The sequence below is a fragment of the Cygnus olor genome, chromosome 10 (genome assembly GCF_009769625.2).
Source record: "Cygnus olor isolate bCygOlo1 chromosome 10, bCygOlo1.pri.v2, whole genome shotgun sequence".
Classification (NCBI taxonomy): domain Eukaryota; kingdom Metazoa; phylum Chordata; class Aves; order Anseriformes; family Anatidae; genus Cygnus; species Cygnus olor.
This window is the reverse complement of record NC_049178.1, coordinates 12,555,093-12,572,397: the sequence shown is the minus strand read 5'-3', so window position 1 is coordinate 12,572,397 and position 17,305 is coordinate 12,555,093. Positions and strand designations below refer to the sequence as shown.

The 17,305-nt window shown below is 48.6% G+C and overlaps 1 protein-coding gene across 4 annotated transcripts in view; it reads right to left on the bottom strand.

Annotated features, from left to right (window-relative positions):
* PLXNB1 (plexin B1) overlaps positions 1–10,515 on the bottom strand; it is a 95,162-nt gene extending 84,647 nt beyond the window's left edge. Inside the window, exon 1 of one of the 4 annotated variants that reach the window (XM_040568914.1) lies at positions 10,460–10,515. The gene's annotated coding sequence lies outside the window, so the exon portion shown is untranslated. Of the gene's footprint in view, positions 1–10,318; positions 10,367–10,459 lie in introns of those variants that run through there. The other 3 variants (XM_040568915.1, XM_040568917.1, XM_040568918.1) reach the window with 3 other exon arrangements.
* Positions 10,516–17,305: the final 6,790 nt, after the last annotated feature.

The following is a 17,305-nucleotide window of genomic DNA, read 5'->3' as shown; positions in this document are numbered from 1 at the left end:
GCCTTTAACAAACTATAAATTAGTTTTCAGCCTGTAAACAATCACAAGTTATTATGAAAGAATCGTAGACTAAACTACAATGTTTGTCAGATTTACTTATATGAGATTTTTGACATTCAACACAGGAGATTAATGAAAGAAAGTAACTAAAATGGCTTAAGTGCAGCTGGAATTTAACAGTGCTCCTTGATGCAGATGGTGGTTTGTATACCAAATGCTTAATAAAAACTGTACTTTCACAGAAAGCTTACAATCAGTAAAGCAAGCACCGCAAGATAGGTTAGGTAGAGAGATGAGCCTAACAGTCGGAAATACCATGAGGAGCATCAAGAGGATTTTAACCTCAGGAAGCTGAAGTGCAAACCTTGAGCTAACACTCCTGTCAGGAACCAGGCTCTTCACATGCAGGACGTACCACTCCCACTGCATAAAGCGCTGGGACACAAGGTTTGGGAGTTAAGAAACAGGGATGAGGAACGCAGCTGCGTTAGCCCTGAGGTTATCCTGAAGCACAGAAGAGAAATCGCTGCCACAGGACCGGTCTGAGCCATGTCATTCAAGGTTAAGGCCACTCCGCACGAGGCGCACGCCGTCCTGCTGTACCACCTGCGCCCCCACAACACCCATAAGCTCACTGCCTTGCTAGTAGTGTGCTCCAACGGCTCCATCATTCTTTCTGGCAACAAGGCCAGGCTAATTTCTCATTTGTTTGCCTTCTGCCACGAGCCATTAATTTCTTCTCTGCTGGATTAAAGAGCAGTTCCTCGGAGTCAGTTATGCACGTGCTTTAAGCAAGTCACCTCTCGATAGGTTTTGGCAACCAACAGATGAGTCCCATCAGGTCCGTCACTACAAGGCACCTTCCTTGGCTCTTGAATAACTTGGGACTTTTTCCCCCCGCCATTCAAAATACCAGTGTGATTGTCACCTCCACCCCCTGCCGTCTTCTTCAGAGCCACTGCTTTGGTGAAACACAGCCGGGGAGCGCTCAGCATCGCCGGCACACCGAGGCCTCTGCTTGCCTGTATCAAATGGATGTTATTTCACTAAACCCGTTTTGCAGCATAACGGAGGAGCTACAGAAATCACAGACTGCAAAGATTGTATCAGTGAGCTAACAGTCAATTAGCTGAGCGTAAGGAGAACATGTCTTTCTTAGACACCATGTAAGCATTTCTCCAAAAGCTCTAAGGAAAATTTCACCACCCAATCCCCATTCTGCCAAACACTTTATGTACTATTCAGGATCTTCGAGCGAGAAAATACCAACAGACCCGTTGTTTCCAGCCACAGTTCTGAATTTGCCATCAGCATTGTCTGCTTCTCTACTGAACCAACAATAGCAGCGGCTTTAGATTTATTTCCAGAAAACCAACAAAGTTCTGCACAACACAGAGTACAGTGCTAAGGCTCGCTGAGGACACCCCCAGGAATATTTCCCTTTTTGAAACATCCCCAGTAACCCATGATTTCAGAGGCATCAGCCTTTTTTTTTTTTTCTTTAAATAATCATGAGACACGCTGTTGATGTTGGCACAGATCAATTATTTAAACCATTGTACGGCTCCAAGTCAAACACCTTCAGAAGCACATTACACGAATGCAGTCACCTGCTGCCGTGTTCTCACCTGGCTCTTTCCAGCCGCTCTTTCTGATAATTAACACAACCCTCTATATGTATCAGAAACAGTAACTACCCCTCATAAATCTCCCCAGAGACACGAGCTACTCAAGATCACTGCACAAAAAGCATTAAGCCTTTGTGGATGTCAGCCAACGCCCTCCCCGACCTCCATGCCACGAGGACTTAGCACCCTTGCTGCTGCTGTTCCAGTAGAAAACAGACATGCAAACCCTTCTGTTTTTCCCATCCCCATTTATTAAACGAACAGACGCCCATTGAATTTCCACCTCCAAGCAGCATTCCCACTTAGCGACCGCCCTCGTGTTGTGCTGCATGCCCAACGTGCCTCTGAGCTGGAACGGAGCACGTGGCAGGGCGCTTACGCCCTGGGTGCTGGCAGGACCACGGCTGAGCCTTGGGTGCTGGCCGGCGGGGCAGCACAAAGGGCCGTGCCCCTTACACCTCTCAGAATAAAACATCTCTGAGGCAGCAGTGAGACACGTGGCTTTTATCAGCCCTTAACTCGGTATTTTCAAAGCAAGAAACAGACTTACTGCTGTGAACGCCCCAGCCCAGCCAGAGGGAACGCCAGCAGCTGGTGCCTGCCAGGGACGCTGTCCTCCCGCACGAGATCCCCAGCATCGCTCCTCGTCGCAGGAACACGCAGCCTATGGAAAGCTGGTGGCAGGGAAGGCTACCCATTGGTTTTCACGGCAGAAAATCTGCCTGCGTTTATGCATGACTGCTCAAGCGAACCGTGCGACCGCTTTTGTTGCTCTCAGCGATCTATTCTTTCAGTGGAAACGCCAGGAGGAAGCCGTGCTGGGACTGGGCAGGGAAAAAGCCCTGCGGACACAGTGAAGGGGATAGAAAATTCCCCTGCAATTTTGGTAAGGTTATTTGCAGTGATGCTTCGCGTTGACTTTTCTAGCAGCTTTTTGGGACACCTTCACACATCAAAGCCCGAGCCACACCACGGTAGTCATTTTGACTAAAGCTACTTTAGAAATTGATTAGACTATTGATTTTCTCATAGTTTAGATAGAGACAAAGTGACCTTTACATCCCACAAAAAAACAAAGGGAATTAACACACGTACACAATGAACCTTCATTTCAAACAAATTGTTTTGCTCCCTTAGAAGACAAGTTCTGTAACACTTTTTTCTTGCCTTGCAGGTCCCAAAAGAAAAATTCTCCTTCCCCCACCTCAGCTTTCCAGCTTTCTGCCGCAAGCAGGCCAAAAGGACAACATGTTTCAAGCATATACAGAAGACCAGCCTGAAGACAAACACCAGACAGATCTATAGGCCTACAGGTCACTAGGTGATAAGGAAATCAGTACTGAATTGTACATTATCAGTTCTACCTCAGTCTTACCCGCAAGTAACGTGGTATCACAGAGGACAGTGCCTGCTGCAGAGAAACAGCTTCATAAGCACAGAAAGTTTAAGGCTTTCTCCACAGCAAAAAAAGTTTTTCAAAACGTATTCTTCATTACAGAGTGCAGTAACAAGGATGCTTTGTGTGTTTCTACTGGCTGAAATCATTTCCCTCGTGAATAACTGCATGCACGTGATTTCTACCTGCTTACAACAAAGCACGCTGCATTTTGGGCTGAGTTCCACTGTTAGGACTTGCACCTCCTGGCGCTTCCCGCACGGTGCCCTTGGGGCTGCCGGCTGCAGTCCCGGAGCTGGATGGCCAGGTGTCGGTTGTGTTTCGACGACCCAGCAGTCTCCGGAGAACGCAGAGCGCTGTAATAATTACCGCAGCACCCATTAGGATTACACAGTGTTGACAGCACTAGGAGGGAGGTAATCAGACGCATGCCCAATGGCTTCCAAAACTTCAAGAGGCAACAGAGGCAAAGGAAGAGGATGCAACCTCAGAACCACAAGTGGGTAGTTCTCCTGCAACAGCTTTGCCCAGTGCAGCAGCATCCCGGGGCTCGCACGCTGCTGCTAATAACCCGCACCAGACAGCGATGCAAACCTTCGATCAGCGGCACAACACCAAACCACATTGCTACTTAACCAGAAACCTCCACGTTTCTTGGGGCCGCACGAGCAGAATGCCAGATATACAAGATCCCCCCAGCAGGGAGCCCACCATCGTCATTATCTGGAAGGTAAATGCTATTTGGATGTTATTTGTCTGTAGCTAATGAGTTTGGCATTCATTAATCCAGTGCAAGAGCTGTTGCGATAGATGGTCTGTGGTGGTAGGATGCTGGGGATGGATTTGAATGGTTGACTCAAAGTAACATAAGCGTGCAATACAGCCATCAGCTCGCCTACATTTTCCACTCTTTACAACCTTTATTCAGAGACTTCAGCAAAGACAGCTCTCCACAGTGCAGGAAAGCCCAGTTATGGAACAAGAGTTACAGAACAGGGGTCTTTCCTGGGCCATTAAGGAAAGCTTCGCCATGCCACATCCCGACATTGGTACTGCAGTGAAACACAAGTCACCTGCAAGGCCTCTGCGTGCCATGGATAGACGGCACATTTACAAGGTTCAAGTATCCAGAACACAGCACTGTCACTGCAGCACACAGCAGCAGTTTAATGTACAGCGAGCAAGAAAGCGTGACTGTCAGCACCCCTCCAGGAGCCTGCCGAGCTCCTCGCTGCGGTTCCTGACACAGGCTTTCACCCCGCTGGCAGATGAGTTGTGCTGAGAAGGAAGGGGCCGCGGTGACTCGGGCACTACGAGGACAGAGACTTGACTGTCCCAGGCCCAGAGGAAGCCCAACAGGCTAAAGCAGCTCTTTCATCTGCTCCAGGGCAGCTGCTGCCCCAGCCGCCCTGCCGGCACGCGCCGTCCCTGCTCCCCATCCCTGGGGCCGATGGGGAGCTGCCTTCATGGGGATGCAGGGAAGGAGAAGCTTGCCCTGCTGCTCCTCATTCAGCAGCTCTGCACAGTCACAGTGTCACTGGAAGCAGAGCACAGCCAGGAGCTCTGGCACCGGGACCCTGGCTCCAAGAAGGAGCCCGGCACGCGGTGTCCCTGGGGGACCTGCCTGCCCTCTTGCCAACTCAAGTTTCGCCCGCACTGCCGAGAGGACAAGCTGGTAGGAGGTACCCACGGCCGTTTTGTAATTGCAAACGCTCCTCTGTAGGCTGTCACAACAAGAACTTTTTCTGGTTAGGTATTCTCAAAAGAAAGAAAAAGTCTGTATCAAGAAACAAACAAACGGTAAGAGAGTTGGTGCCACTCGTTACAGTGAAAGCAGCCCCACAGAAATCACAGACATGCAAGGAAAACGCACCTCACCTGTAGCCAGGAGAAAGCTGCGCTGACGTGCAGGACAAAAGCAAAAAGTCCTCGTGATCTTTGCCTTAAACCTCTCTTAACAGTGTCAGGCAGACATGAAGCCAAGATGCATCTCAGCTAAGCTAAGGATATAAACTCACAAACAGCTTAGTCTCCCTGGGTCCTTCAGCATTTCTGCAGTCTCATTTCAGCAGTTTCTCTCAAAATGCTAAATTACCTAAAAAGAGCTGGTGAATAAACAGAGCCCCTGGTTACTGCTCCTCTGTTTCCCACAGCGGCACGCATCGCTCCCATACAATTAATTCCGCCGCACGCCTGTTTTACCATTCTGTCGGGCAGAATCAATCAGTAATGGACTGCAATCTGTATGCAGGAAGTCGAACAGCATGCAAATGGGGATCAAAACATTGACTGTGGGATTCAGAAGCCCGGGAACTGCTTTTGCACTTCAGTTCTCCAGCACACACAATTTTTGGCTATGCTAAGAGGTAGGAGACAGCACAGGACAACTGAGAAAAGCTGACGGCTCTGGTGTGGGGAGGGCAGCAGGTGATACCAGAAGAGTTACTGAACCATCCCCGTATGAAAATTCACTATTAGGTAATTCGCAAGCAGAACTACTCTCTCCAGCACTTCCAGGGGGTAAGCCTGTTACAAAAAACGTTGTGATTAAAGCTGAAAGCATTAAAGAGAGTTGTTTCAAGGCCACTAACCCCAAGCCACTCAAAACCCTACACCACCTTCAGCAAGAAGGTCATTTCTGACAAGGTGCGGCCTGGCAGGTACAGGAGCATCTCTAAGGCCCCCTTGCTCCTGCACCTCCAATTCCTGTCTGAAGGACTTGCAGCTGAGCACAGAGCCCCCACGGAGCTCTATCAGGAGCATATTCTCCTGCATTTTCTTGGCCAGCTGTCCTCAGAGGCTGGCGCTTCTTTGCAGAAATCAGAGCCCAGAAAATCCTCACACAGAGGATGGGGATGGCCACGGTAAGCAACAGAGGGATTTTGAGAGCACAAGTTCTCCAGGAGCCAGGGCCAGAGGGGGGGGATCTGGCTGCGTTCCGGTTTACGGTGACTCCACGCTGAGAGCAGGGAGGTCACAAAGTGCAAACCAGCGTGGGACAGGAGAGCTTTGGGAAGAGACTTTGAAACAAAAATCGTTTTGGAATTGGCAGAAATCTTAAGCTGGAACTGCTACTTCTACATAGTAATTTTCAGAAAGATTACAGCAGGGTAAGATGTCAAATATACCCACCCTATTTATAGCATTACATGCAATTTAGCCAGGAAGCTAGTTCCATCAGCACAGACAAACGCCTGAACACAGCCAGCTTCCCCACCCGCACGGCGCCAGGCACGACTGCCCTCCTGCATGGCCGAGCTGTGGGGAAGGACGGGACCCAAGACAGACCGTGATCTGCTCCTGACAGCTCCAGCAGCCGTTTGAGTCCCGTCACTGCACCTCAGCTGTCAGGCACCGCTACGATACGCTGAGATAAGCCGACACACTTGTGCACCCAAACCCTACAGCTCCAAAGGCAGCACTGCCTTCGGATTCAGAATGAAGGAAAACTGCACGAGAATGAACAGCAATGACTTGAAATTCTCTGGACCTGCAGATACTCTCACTAGAGGCAAATCCTTTTGGTTAATGATATTAATCCTCATGGCTTGCCCCAAACTTTAGGTGGGCACCTGGAGCGAGCGGTCGCACAGCTCCCAGCCCCTGGTCCCCAGCACCGAAACAGCTCAGCCAAGCCACCGCCGCCACAAAGTCACCACACCTATGGCCCCAGCCTTAAAAACACCCCGTGACACGGACAAAAGACCTTCCACATGAGATAGGACGGGAACAGATACAAGCTCCAAGATACAATGGTAACACCCAGACACTTCAGGCGATGAACTATCATTTTCTAAATGAGAACAGCTATGGGGCTGAGAGGGTTTTGAAAGCAGAAGCCCTGGCGCAGAGCAGAGGCTGTGGAAGCTCAGCCCACAGCTCCGTGCTGTTCCACAGCTAAACTTCAAAGCCAAAAGCAACGCGAAAACTCACTCATTTGCCAGGCGCAGAAGAAGTGCTCTTTACAGTACTTGCAGTGTTTATACTGCAAGCAAATAACGAAAGTTCACATGCAATTAAAATCTGGCATCTGGGAGTTTCCTTAGGATCCGTATCATTTGAAGATTCATCTCACATTTTTACTGACTTTTAAAATCTTCCTACCAGATCATGCTAACACAAAAGCTCTTTGTGCTTCATTTTCCAACCCCCTTTTCTTTTTTTTTCGGGGGTGGCAGACAGGATTTGAAAGTGAAATCCTAACCTTAAAAGCAGGCTATTAAAAAAAAACAAAACAATTAAAGTGATTCAGTATTATAATGATTTTAATTTGTGCCAAATGGAAGAAGAAACAGTCCACCTAAACTGATACGATTTGTTTTGGTTTTTTTTTTTGCCTTTTTTCCATAAGCCTCGGGAGGCAGTGCTGACTTGTAGTTAACGAAAGGGAGACCTAAATTGCTTCCTGCAACCTCAAAAATAACTCAGATGTCTTAGTTAACACTTGGCTAAAAATATATATATATTAGCAGTGAAAACGAGTCCTCTGCGTTTATTACTTCAGCAGCCGGGAAGAAGCAGCGCTTGGAGGAGACGGCGCCAAGCCCCGCGGTCCTCCATCACCAGAGCGCGTGTCGGCACAGGCCGCAACGTCCCGCTCGGGGCTGCCGCTCCTCAGCGGCCGCACGTCCCGGGTATCGCCGTGGCACACTCGGTCGTAGCACAAAAGCCAATCTCCTGTATGGTTCTGGAGAGAGAGAGCACCCTGAAATCCCCGCGGGTGGTGTTTGGGGGCTCCCCGGGTGTGGGATGGTGAGGGGAAGGCGGGATGGCGAGGGGAAGGCGGGCCGCTTGGCTCGCACCATGGCACCATCTCTGCAGCCCTCGAGATCGCAGCTTCCCAGCCCAACCCAGCTGCCTGACAGAACAACCCCGTCCCGTCATGAGGCCTGCACATGTCTCAGATGCTTGCCCCTGAGAATAGTGTACAGGTGCTTCCTAAGAATTCCCCGCCAGCACCAAGACCAGAATGGCCAACGCTCAGAGAACACTCCTGTGGAGACACCACCACAACCATCAGACCAGCGCTGACTGAAACGACAGGACAAGGTAACGACACCGGCACAAGGAGAGACCAGCAGGCATGTTCCCACAAAGGCAAAAGCAGCAAAAGATGAATCCACCCAACAATCCCTGCAGTCAGACACTCGAGAGAGCCGCAGGTAAGCGAGCCCCAAACCCAGGGCTCCAACAGGGCACGGGGACGCTTTGCTGAAGATGCAGGTGAGCGAGAGGCACCTGTCCAAGCCCTGCTTCCCTGCTTAGCTCATATCTAGAGGGCTAATTCCTCCCAGAAAGCAGGCAGGCTCATGTCTCCTCTGCCTGCTACCAGCCTGCAAGTTGGGATGGATCAAAGCCCTATCATCTTCCTCCAGGATGCCCTCAGACAAGGCTGGGAGGGTTCGGCTCAGAACTTGGCCGCCACAGCCAATTTGAAGTTTTTCTTGGGAAAAACCCGAGAGCTACAAACAAAACAAAACCAAAAAAATAACAGATGGATGGGCTGCCAGGGAGGAGGAGAAACTGAAGTCCCGAGGGGTTTGCTTTGAGAAGCAGGAAGGACTTGGATATAGGGGAAGATGACAGAATAAAAATAACGTGAATCTCACTGGTTCAGAAGTAGGGCTTTTACAACGGAAAATACCAAGCCTTTGTGGGAGGTGGCTGCTTCACCTCCCTCTGAACCTCCTCTCATCAAGTCACAGCGAAGCATAAAGCATTTCACCTCCTGGAGAGGACACCGTGCCTGCCCGCTGCTATCTGAGCCTCCCCAGGAAGCCGGCAGCAGTGCTGGCAGACTGCAAGCAGGACCACTTTCCTCCCGCAGCCGCAAAGAGCTGGATAGCACCCGCCACGCAGGCAACCCGCGTGGGTGCCGCTTTGTTCACAGCACACTGCTCCGGCCAGCAGCCTCTCCCAGGCACACGGGGCCACCATTGGCAGCAGCAGCAACTTCCTGGGCTCGCTCAGTCCTTGCGGTCCCTGCCGACGCTGCCAGGAAAGCCGAAGCGTGCCAGCAGCCACAGCACTTGCACGAACGACCCTGCCTAGCACAAAGACCAGCACCAAGCGAAGGCAGCAGCTCAGTGCACTCCTCTTCCCTCTGCTCTTATCTGAGACCAACCCACGGTCCTGCTGGGAACACCTCGCCGCTGGTGGGCACACACCTGAGCTGTCAGCAGATGAGGGCAGAAACGCTCTTTTCCGAAAAGCGAGCCGGGTCTAGGAGCCTGAACTCCTCGCAGCACTTAACGTGGGAGAAAGCAGCGATTAGAGCGTCAACTGCTGACAGTCTGCACCCACCTTGCTCACGAGAGTTATGCCGGTAATTTTAATCTTATTAAATATCGTTAATCGCATTACTAACCTAACCCTTTTCACATGTTGGAAGAAATTTAAAGAAAAAATTCCATATGTGACCACGCTATACGGTTTCTAGCCAAATCTCCGTTCCGGGCAAGTCCCCGGCGTGCAGACCCCAGAGGGGCTCCACGCAGGTGAGGAAGAGCGTGGAAGAAGCCTGCCCAGCACCACGCCGCCCTGGTCGGGTTTCCTGCCGGGCCGCTCCTCTGGCCACAACTTGCCTCGTTGCTTCTCCCGGGATTCTGCTGGAGGTCCCCAACCAAAGCAACCCCATTAACGCTGCTGCAAACCGAGCACGGAATCGCACAGAACACCTCCGTCAGCGGAACGCCAGCTTCCCACGAGGCCGCACAGCGGCTCAGCACAACCCAGCGCAGCGGCTTCGGCCCGGATCGGTGCGAACGCCCCCAGCTCCCCGCCACCAACACGCACCGGGACACAACGCGGGCGCCGGGCTCGTTCCTTCTGCGTTTCAGCCCTCACACGGGGCTCCCGCAGCCTCCGTGCAAAAAGCGAGTGCAGAAACGAGCAAACCACGGCCGGCACCCGCCTCGCAGGGCGCACACCACCGGGTCGGTGAAACACCGAGCCCGCCGGCTCGCAGCGCTCCGGACCGCAGCCCCTTTCTCTCGTAGGGGCGCTCGGAGCCGGCTGCCCCGACCCCCCCGACCCGGAGCAGCCCCGCGGCACGCTCCCACCGGCGGAGGCGGCTCCCGGCGGGGCCCCGCGCTCCCGGTTCACCGGGGGGGGAAACCGGGGCGGGGGCGGCCACCCGTTACGGCGGTGTGTACGGCGGGAGGATGCCGGGGGGGCTCCGCGCTCCCACCCCCGGTACCCCCCGATACGCCCGGTGCCCCCCTCCCGGTTCCGCGCCCCCGCCCGGCCGCGCCCATCCCCCGCGCCGAGACAAAGCGCGGCCCCCGGGCCGCACCTGCCGCCGGCCGCTGACCCCCGCCAACGGGCCTCGTGGCTCTCCCTGGGCCTAGGCGCGGCTGCGGCGGCGGCGGCAGCAGCACCGGGAGCAATACCGGCGCCCCCCCCCCAACCCCGGCGCGGCCCCGCCGCCCCTCACCTGCCGCCCCGCGCCGCTCCGCTCCCCGCCGCCCGCCCCGAGCCGCGGAGCGCCGGCCCCGCCCCCTCCGCCTCGCCCCGCCTCCCCCGCTGCGCTCCTCCAATAGCAGCCGGCCGAGCGCGGGGGCCACGCCCCCCTCCCGTTCCCAAACCCCTTTACCCACCCCAGCCCCGCGCTCGCGGACGGCGGCGGGCTCCCATTGGCTGCCGGCGGCGCGGGGGGCGTGGCTCGGGGGGGCCGCAGGCTCCCCTCAGCGGAGCCCGGCGGTGCGGGGGGGGGTGCCAGTGCCTCCTCCCTCACTCCGGGTGCGCCTCACGGAGTGTCTGAGGGGGAAGGAGCAGCGAGTCCCACTCCTGGATAAATAAATGAATAAATAAACAAACAAATAAATAAATACTCTTATAAATAAGTAAATAAATAGATCGTGTGTCTGAGAGCGTTGTCCAAATGCCTCTAGCGTCCGATCACCCCTCAGTGAAGAACCTTTTCCTCACGTCCAGCCTGCCCCTCACTGGGACATTTTGGAAGAAGGCTGCTGGTGCGAGGCCCAGGGACTGAGGGGTCACTAAATAATGTCTGCTCGTTTTGTTTTGCTCCACCAGCCTCTCTTGCTTCCACCCCCAAAATCCATTTTTTTGAGGTAAAAAAATACGTGTGAGGGGGTTAGAGGGTCCTGGTGCTTTGCTTGATCCTGTCCTGTGCTGAGGAACCCCATACCCTTATCGCAAACTACATCCCGTTTGGGTTAGAGCTCACTGAACTGAACACTATCACCATCTCACAAATCAGGCATTTCAACTGCACCCAAATCACTTCCAATGAAATCCAGCTTTGGTGACTAAGTGTAAAATAATACTTTTTTTTTTTTTTTCTCCTTTGCTCCAACTCATTCCTGACTCCAAACACTAATCCCCTTTGTACATTTCCTCCAGAGCCAGTCCCGACCTGCAGCCCCTTCAGCCTGGTAAACATCTGCAAGCTTTATTTAAAAAGCAGCTAAAACCACCACAAAAACCAAGAGAGCACACTGGAAAAGAGCAGCTTTTCCTCCCATCCCATGGCAGGGCTGGCTGAGGAAGCAGGGCAGAAAGCTGCCGTGTGCTGCAGGGCAGTTACAGCGCAGCCTTCCCACTCGTGTTCCTGCACTCACAGCCCTCAGAAGCCACCAGCACATCCTAAAACCACCACAGCACTACAATCTCCCTCTGCAGGGAGGAGTTTCGATTGCTCTGCATAAAAATCTTGTCCTGTTGTACAGACTGAACTAGAGAAGAGGCTAGTTCTCAAACGTTGCACAGCTGAAAACAGTATGACACAACAAACATTACATTATGGGAAAAATTAAACAGTTTATTTCCATTTGTTCAGAAGCATTTTTATATATTTAAATCCACAAAGGATTCTCCTCTGTAAAAGCCCTTGTTCATGTCTGCTTCTAAGCAGGTTAGCTAAGTTTCTTACGTAACTATTATGGTAATCACAAGACTAGCAGCTGCTTATACTCCTTTTGATTTTCTTCTTACTCTTCCTCCCATCCAAGCAGGGGATGAGACTGATTAAGAAAGTCATGAGGGATATCTGAGTACTGTCTGTAGCTTCTGGCCATAAACCGCATCGAGAACAGTGACTTAGGGACCGTCAGAAGGTTGACCACATCTGCCCTATTTTAAAGCTGACTCTGTTCCTTTCCAGTTTTCAGTTTGTCAGGGCATTTTGGAAAGAACATTAAGGTCTTCGTTACCCTCATTTGGGCACTCATGGTTTTGCGAGCAGCAGCCTGCTGATGTTTAAAGGTCTGCTTCTGAACACACCTTGCATAGCACGCAGCTCAAGAAATGCCCAGCAGCCCAGAACCTGCAGGAACCCAGGGAGAGACTCTCAGCACCACCTGTTTGCACTGCCTTTTTTTTTTTTCCTCCCCTCTGCAGAACACAGCAAAAGAACCTGGGAATGCTTGTGGCAATCCCTTTATCTCATAGATCTGTGGCCAAAACATTTACACGTGACATGCCCAGTGTCACCATGAAGATTTCCAACACCACAGGTGAGGGCTTCAGTCACACAGGCTATCACACTCACCTCCATGAAGAGCAAGAACTAGAGGTGTTCGCTGAAGCAGATCAGTGTTGGGTGACCAGCTCACTGAATCAACACACATCTACATAGGTATATTTATGAATATATATACACGTGTGTGTGTATATATGTATATAACAAGTTTTGATGCAGAGGGCAGTTCCTGAGAGCTTATGATATGCCAATATTTAAATAGAATAATCTTTTTAATGGGTTAGCTTGCCTCAGGCAAACTCACAGAAAAGCCAGTGTAGGCTGCAGCCATTTAAAACTAAAGGCTTATGGCAGAAGCATGCAAAGTTCTATTAAAAACAGCTTTTTAAAAAATCCTTGTATAGTATTTCAAAATTGGTTGAGTGAGGCACCTTGCAAATTTGATTCTGAAAAATAGTTACTAATGTGATACTTGTAGGGTCAGACTTCATGCATGTAGGTACAGCTGCAATACACATTTTCCCTCTTTCCTGGTGCCTAACACCACGCAACCCACAGGAAATGGACGATTGTTTTCTTAGCTGAATGCTTTCTCATTCTGTTATAACTTGTGCTACAGGATAACCTGCACTAGGATGCCTGTGACGTCAAGTTGTCCATAGACTCTCCCACTCCCTCCCATTTACTGAAAAATAATAAATAATAATAAAAGCAGTGGGCCTTGGAACAAAGAAAGTTGAAAACACTTGACTGAATCCATACTGTCCCAGGGCAGGATCCATTTATATCTATATCAAACCTAGAAATGTTTATCTAAACTATCCTTAACTTGCCACGATGGAAACTCCAAACTCTTGCCACAACCAATTACCTGAATACTTAGCTCTCCATAAAAATAAAAACTGTGGCCCAGATGTCTTTTGCTGCATTTAAGCCCACACCTTCTTATGCTACCCACCAAATGTCAAACACCAGAGACTGCACTCCTCCATGTTTTGCGAGGCAGGTCATGAATATTAAACTTGCTAGCAAAAATCTGGCAATAAAACACAGTTCTAAATATACTATGGACAAACCCAGCATTGTCTCTCCTTCAGTAGCTCACAAACCTCCCTCCTACTGCAAATCTCAATCCCATTCCTAAAGTAAACAGGACATTTCTAACTCCTCAGCTCCACAGCGAGGGAAGTATTTCTTGAAAAATTCTGTAGAAGAACCTGTCTTTGCTAAACATAGTTACAATTATATTAACAGGAGCACCTGCAATTTCCAGCCAGGATCTTAGGCTGTCGGGACGTTCAAAACTTAAGTATTAATAAATATATATACACATACTGATTGTGATACCACAGATAGTCTCTTTTGTTTTGTACTCATAAGCAACATTTGATATTTCTTTCCTGACTGGAAGGAATGGCAAGTTTTCTCTTCAGAATGCACTTACTGTTAGAAGTCTGTACTGACCTCACTGAATGCCTTTTTTTTTTTTTCTTTTTATTTTCCCATAGCCATTAGGCTGTTTGCTTTTGAGTTAACAGTGGTTTCTCATAGAGCAACAAGAACTCGAAAGAGCTTGGCAGGAGCCAAGCTCAGACCACTGCCGCTCATTTTTCTATAGTTATTGTCCACCAGCAGGCTTCCTGTCGCTGTTACTACGTTCCTGCTTAACTCAGCTTCTGTGTTTGGTTAACAGTGGAAATAACCTCAAACAGCACTGGCTTTCTCTGGCCTACAACACATAATGCATCGGTCAATCCCTGGCCTCATTAGCACCTGCAAAAAGTATTGCAATATTATACATCATATTGCAATGTTGTAAGCACCATCCTCTTAGCTGATGAACATTTGGGAAACACAGCTGGCTGAGCCATCCTACCCAGAGATGATTTTGCTTACAGAGAGAGCAAGAATGTGTCTGAAGTGCTTAATAAGCAGAATTCTCCTGCATGAGGAAAGCTTCAGCTCAAAGACCTCATTCCAAAAGCAAAACTCAACTACCCATTGTAAACTTTGTGAATAAATCTACACAGCGCTTTTTTTTTTTTTTAACTAGTGTAGCCTAAGAAGAGGACAACAATGAACCATTCACTTGGCCTTGCATGAATCATCAAGAGATGTCACTCTGTCTATAGAGCAAGTCTCTGTCGGTACTGCAAATGTACCTGAACTAATGGGAGCACTCAGATAAAACGCTGAAGCGTACAGCTGTGCTGGCTTTGTTCAAACTTGTGTATTTACCACCTGTGTTGCCATGACAGAGATTTAGCATAAAGTAGCGAACAGCTTATGAGTACAGTCCATGTCGCAGTGTCTTCCTGGATATTGCCTTCAGCTAGCTCAAGGTACAGCTGTTGCTGCTGCAGCCACACCTTCTGGCTCTGGGGTACGCATATGGTGGAGTACCAAACTGCATGCCATTGCCACAACAAAGTGATGATTAATGCAGGATTGAGGGAACATACACATCTGTCCTCCTAATTGTTATTACAAGTTGTTTTTTTTCCTAATTGAAATGATTCTGCTGTCACTTCGCATGAGGATTTAGCAAGGAAGAGCACAACCACAGTAATCGAATGTAACAATGAATTCTGCCAGCTGTACGACACCGCACACAGAGAACCTATTCCTGAATCTTCCAAACCCCCCTTGGAGGATGAAATCCAGTTATTTTCATCTTGGTGTATATCACACCATCCAGCTCTGCTCTTCTCAAATTTCAGGCTTTGTGTTTTAAGCTCTCACTCATCACAGATCCATTTGCTACTGATCTCATTGACAGACTTTTCCTTCCTGTAACTCCAGGTTATTTTAAAGCTACCTACTATCATACCTTCTTTAAATGGAAAAAAGCAGATTGCTTTAAAACAATACGCAACCCTTGGTTTTCCTGTTCTTTATTTGTCATATATAAGTTTAACCTCAGACCCCTACTCATTTTCTGATGTTAGTCAAAAATACATATGTTTCAGTGAGTAGTGTTGCCTTTACTTTCACGTTTTGCCACCTAACATTCAGCATTTTAAAATCATGCTCACATATATAATCCATGTTTTTCAGTGAGGATGAATATTGAAAATTCAGCCATTTACCTAGTAAGGGGGCCTGACATTAGGTGGTTAAACCAGAAAAAAAAAAAAATACAATTCAGCAACTACTGTTGGCAAACTACAAATAGAACCATTGTACTATCCCTTCCCCTTTAATTACATACTTCTCTGATTTTTACCACTCTCCCGCAAAAAGTAGAACCCATAGAAACATTCATGAAATAACAAATTGAAATAGTAGATTGATTTGAAAAATTGCATCAATCTGTATGAGTTTCTCGATGCAGCTAAATGGATGGGAATTTTTATCCCAGGTCTCAAACCATCAGATCAAACAGCTTCCCTAACAAATGCTTGTTCACTTTACACACAAAATAATCAATATATAAATCAGCAGCAGTCCTTCCCAAAACCACCTTTTGCATATTTCATCTCTTACAAGTAGTGAATCATCACAGGTCTTTCCTAACGCTGTTTATTCAGTCGTATTATAATAGCACTAACGATACCAAATGAAGTAGGTGCCTCATCGAGCAAATGTCCCTGTCCCAAAGATCTTACAATCTTAGAAGCTTGCAGTAAAAACCTCAAACTCTTTTTATATGGTTACTGGGCAAAAGAAAGGACTGACAGAAAAAAAAAACAACAAAACAGAGTGTATACTAAACAACTTCGTCATTGTGAAATGCTTACACAAAGGCATTGGAGCATGAAGTGAGGTTGGCAGCCCCTTGCCAAGGTTTCACAGAAGTGCCCAGTAGAGCAGGAGTTCCAAGTTTGGTTTGCTTATCTGCTACCATCATAGGGAGAAAACTATTTCTTATCGCAGTGAAACTAACAACTATATGTTTGGCCATAGAGATGCTGATTTTACCTGTTAAGATAGCATTTTTCTTCTTTCTGCCATTCTTCATCCCTTCCAAGAAAATGAGGCAGCTGGACTTTTCACTTCTTCCCAAATACCATTTTGGAGTAGTTTGCATAGCACTATTACCATTAAAGTACCATCTTACAAACACCTGCTGTAGAAGAGCATTTTAATTTCCAGACAGGACAAAACTGAAAGAATAAAAACTGAAGACGGTTCCAATAAAAGATACTAGTAGGGATAAGAAAGTGATTGCTCCATAGATGATTACTACAACCACAAAATGGCTAGTGAATGATGGGTTAAGGAGGCAGTAGGGAAAGGACAATTGGCTTGCACCTGCAGAATAAACATCACCATACTTAATATATCTCTGTATCTGAATCCTTTCTCTTTCCCTGCCTATTAGCCTTCAATGGCATGGAGCTGTAACTAACGTGGCTGAAGCTCCAGAAATGTTTTTGGACACTTCGTTATAAACAGTTCTAGGAGAAAGCTACCACATGTAATTTAATCACATTTTAAATATACCATCTGGCTGTACAGACTCATGAAGCTATACTTTGTACCATGATAACTTCAATCTTTTTTGGTTTACATTGCCCCTGCTGTTTGTTATATACCAAACTATTGGATTGTATCTAGAATAAATAAAAAAAAAAAAACAGGTAAGGGCATACGTATTTATCTGATTAGTAAAATGACTCCTAATGTTGTGTGTAGACAAACTGAAAAATTATGAATAAATCAGGAGTTAAATTATAAAGTATTACACATAAAGCACTTTGATCAATGCTAGATTAAAAATCATTTGAACTGAAAATCACAAATACAGCTCCAGAAGGTCACTGATTGGCATGATATGCAGTACCAGACTGCAGAAGAACGAAACCGTGAATGAAGTCAAGAGATGAAGCAATA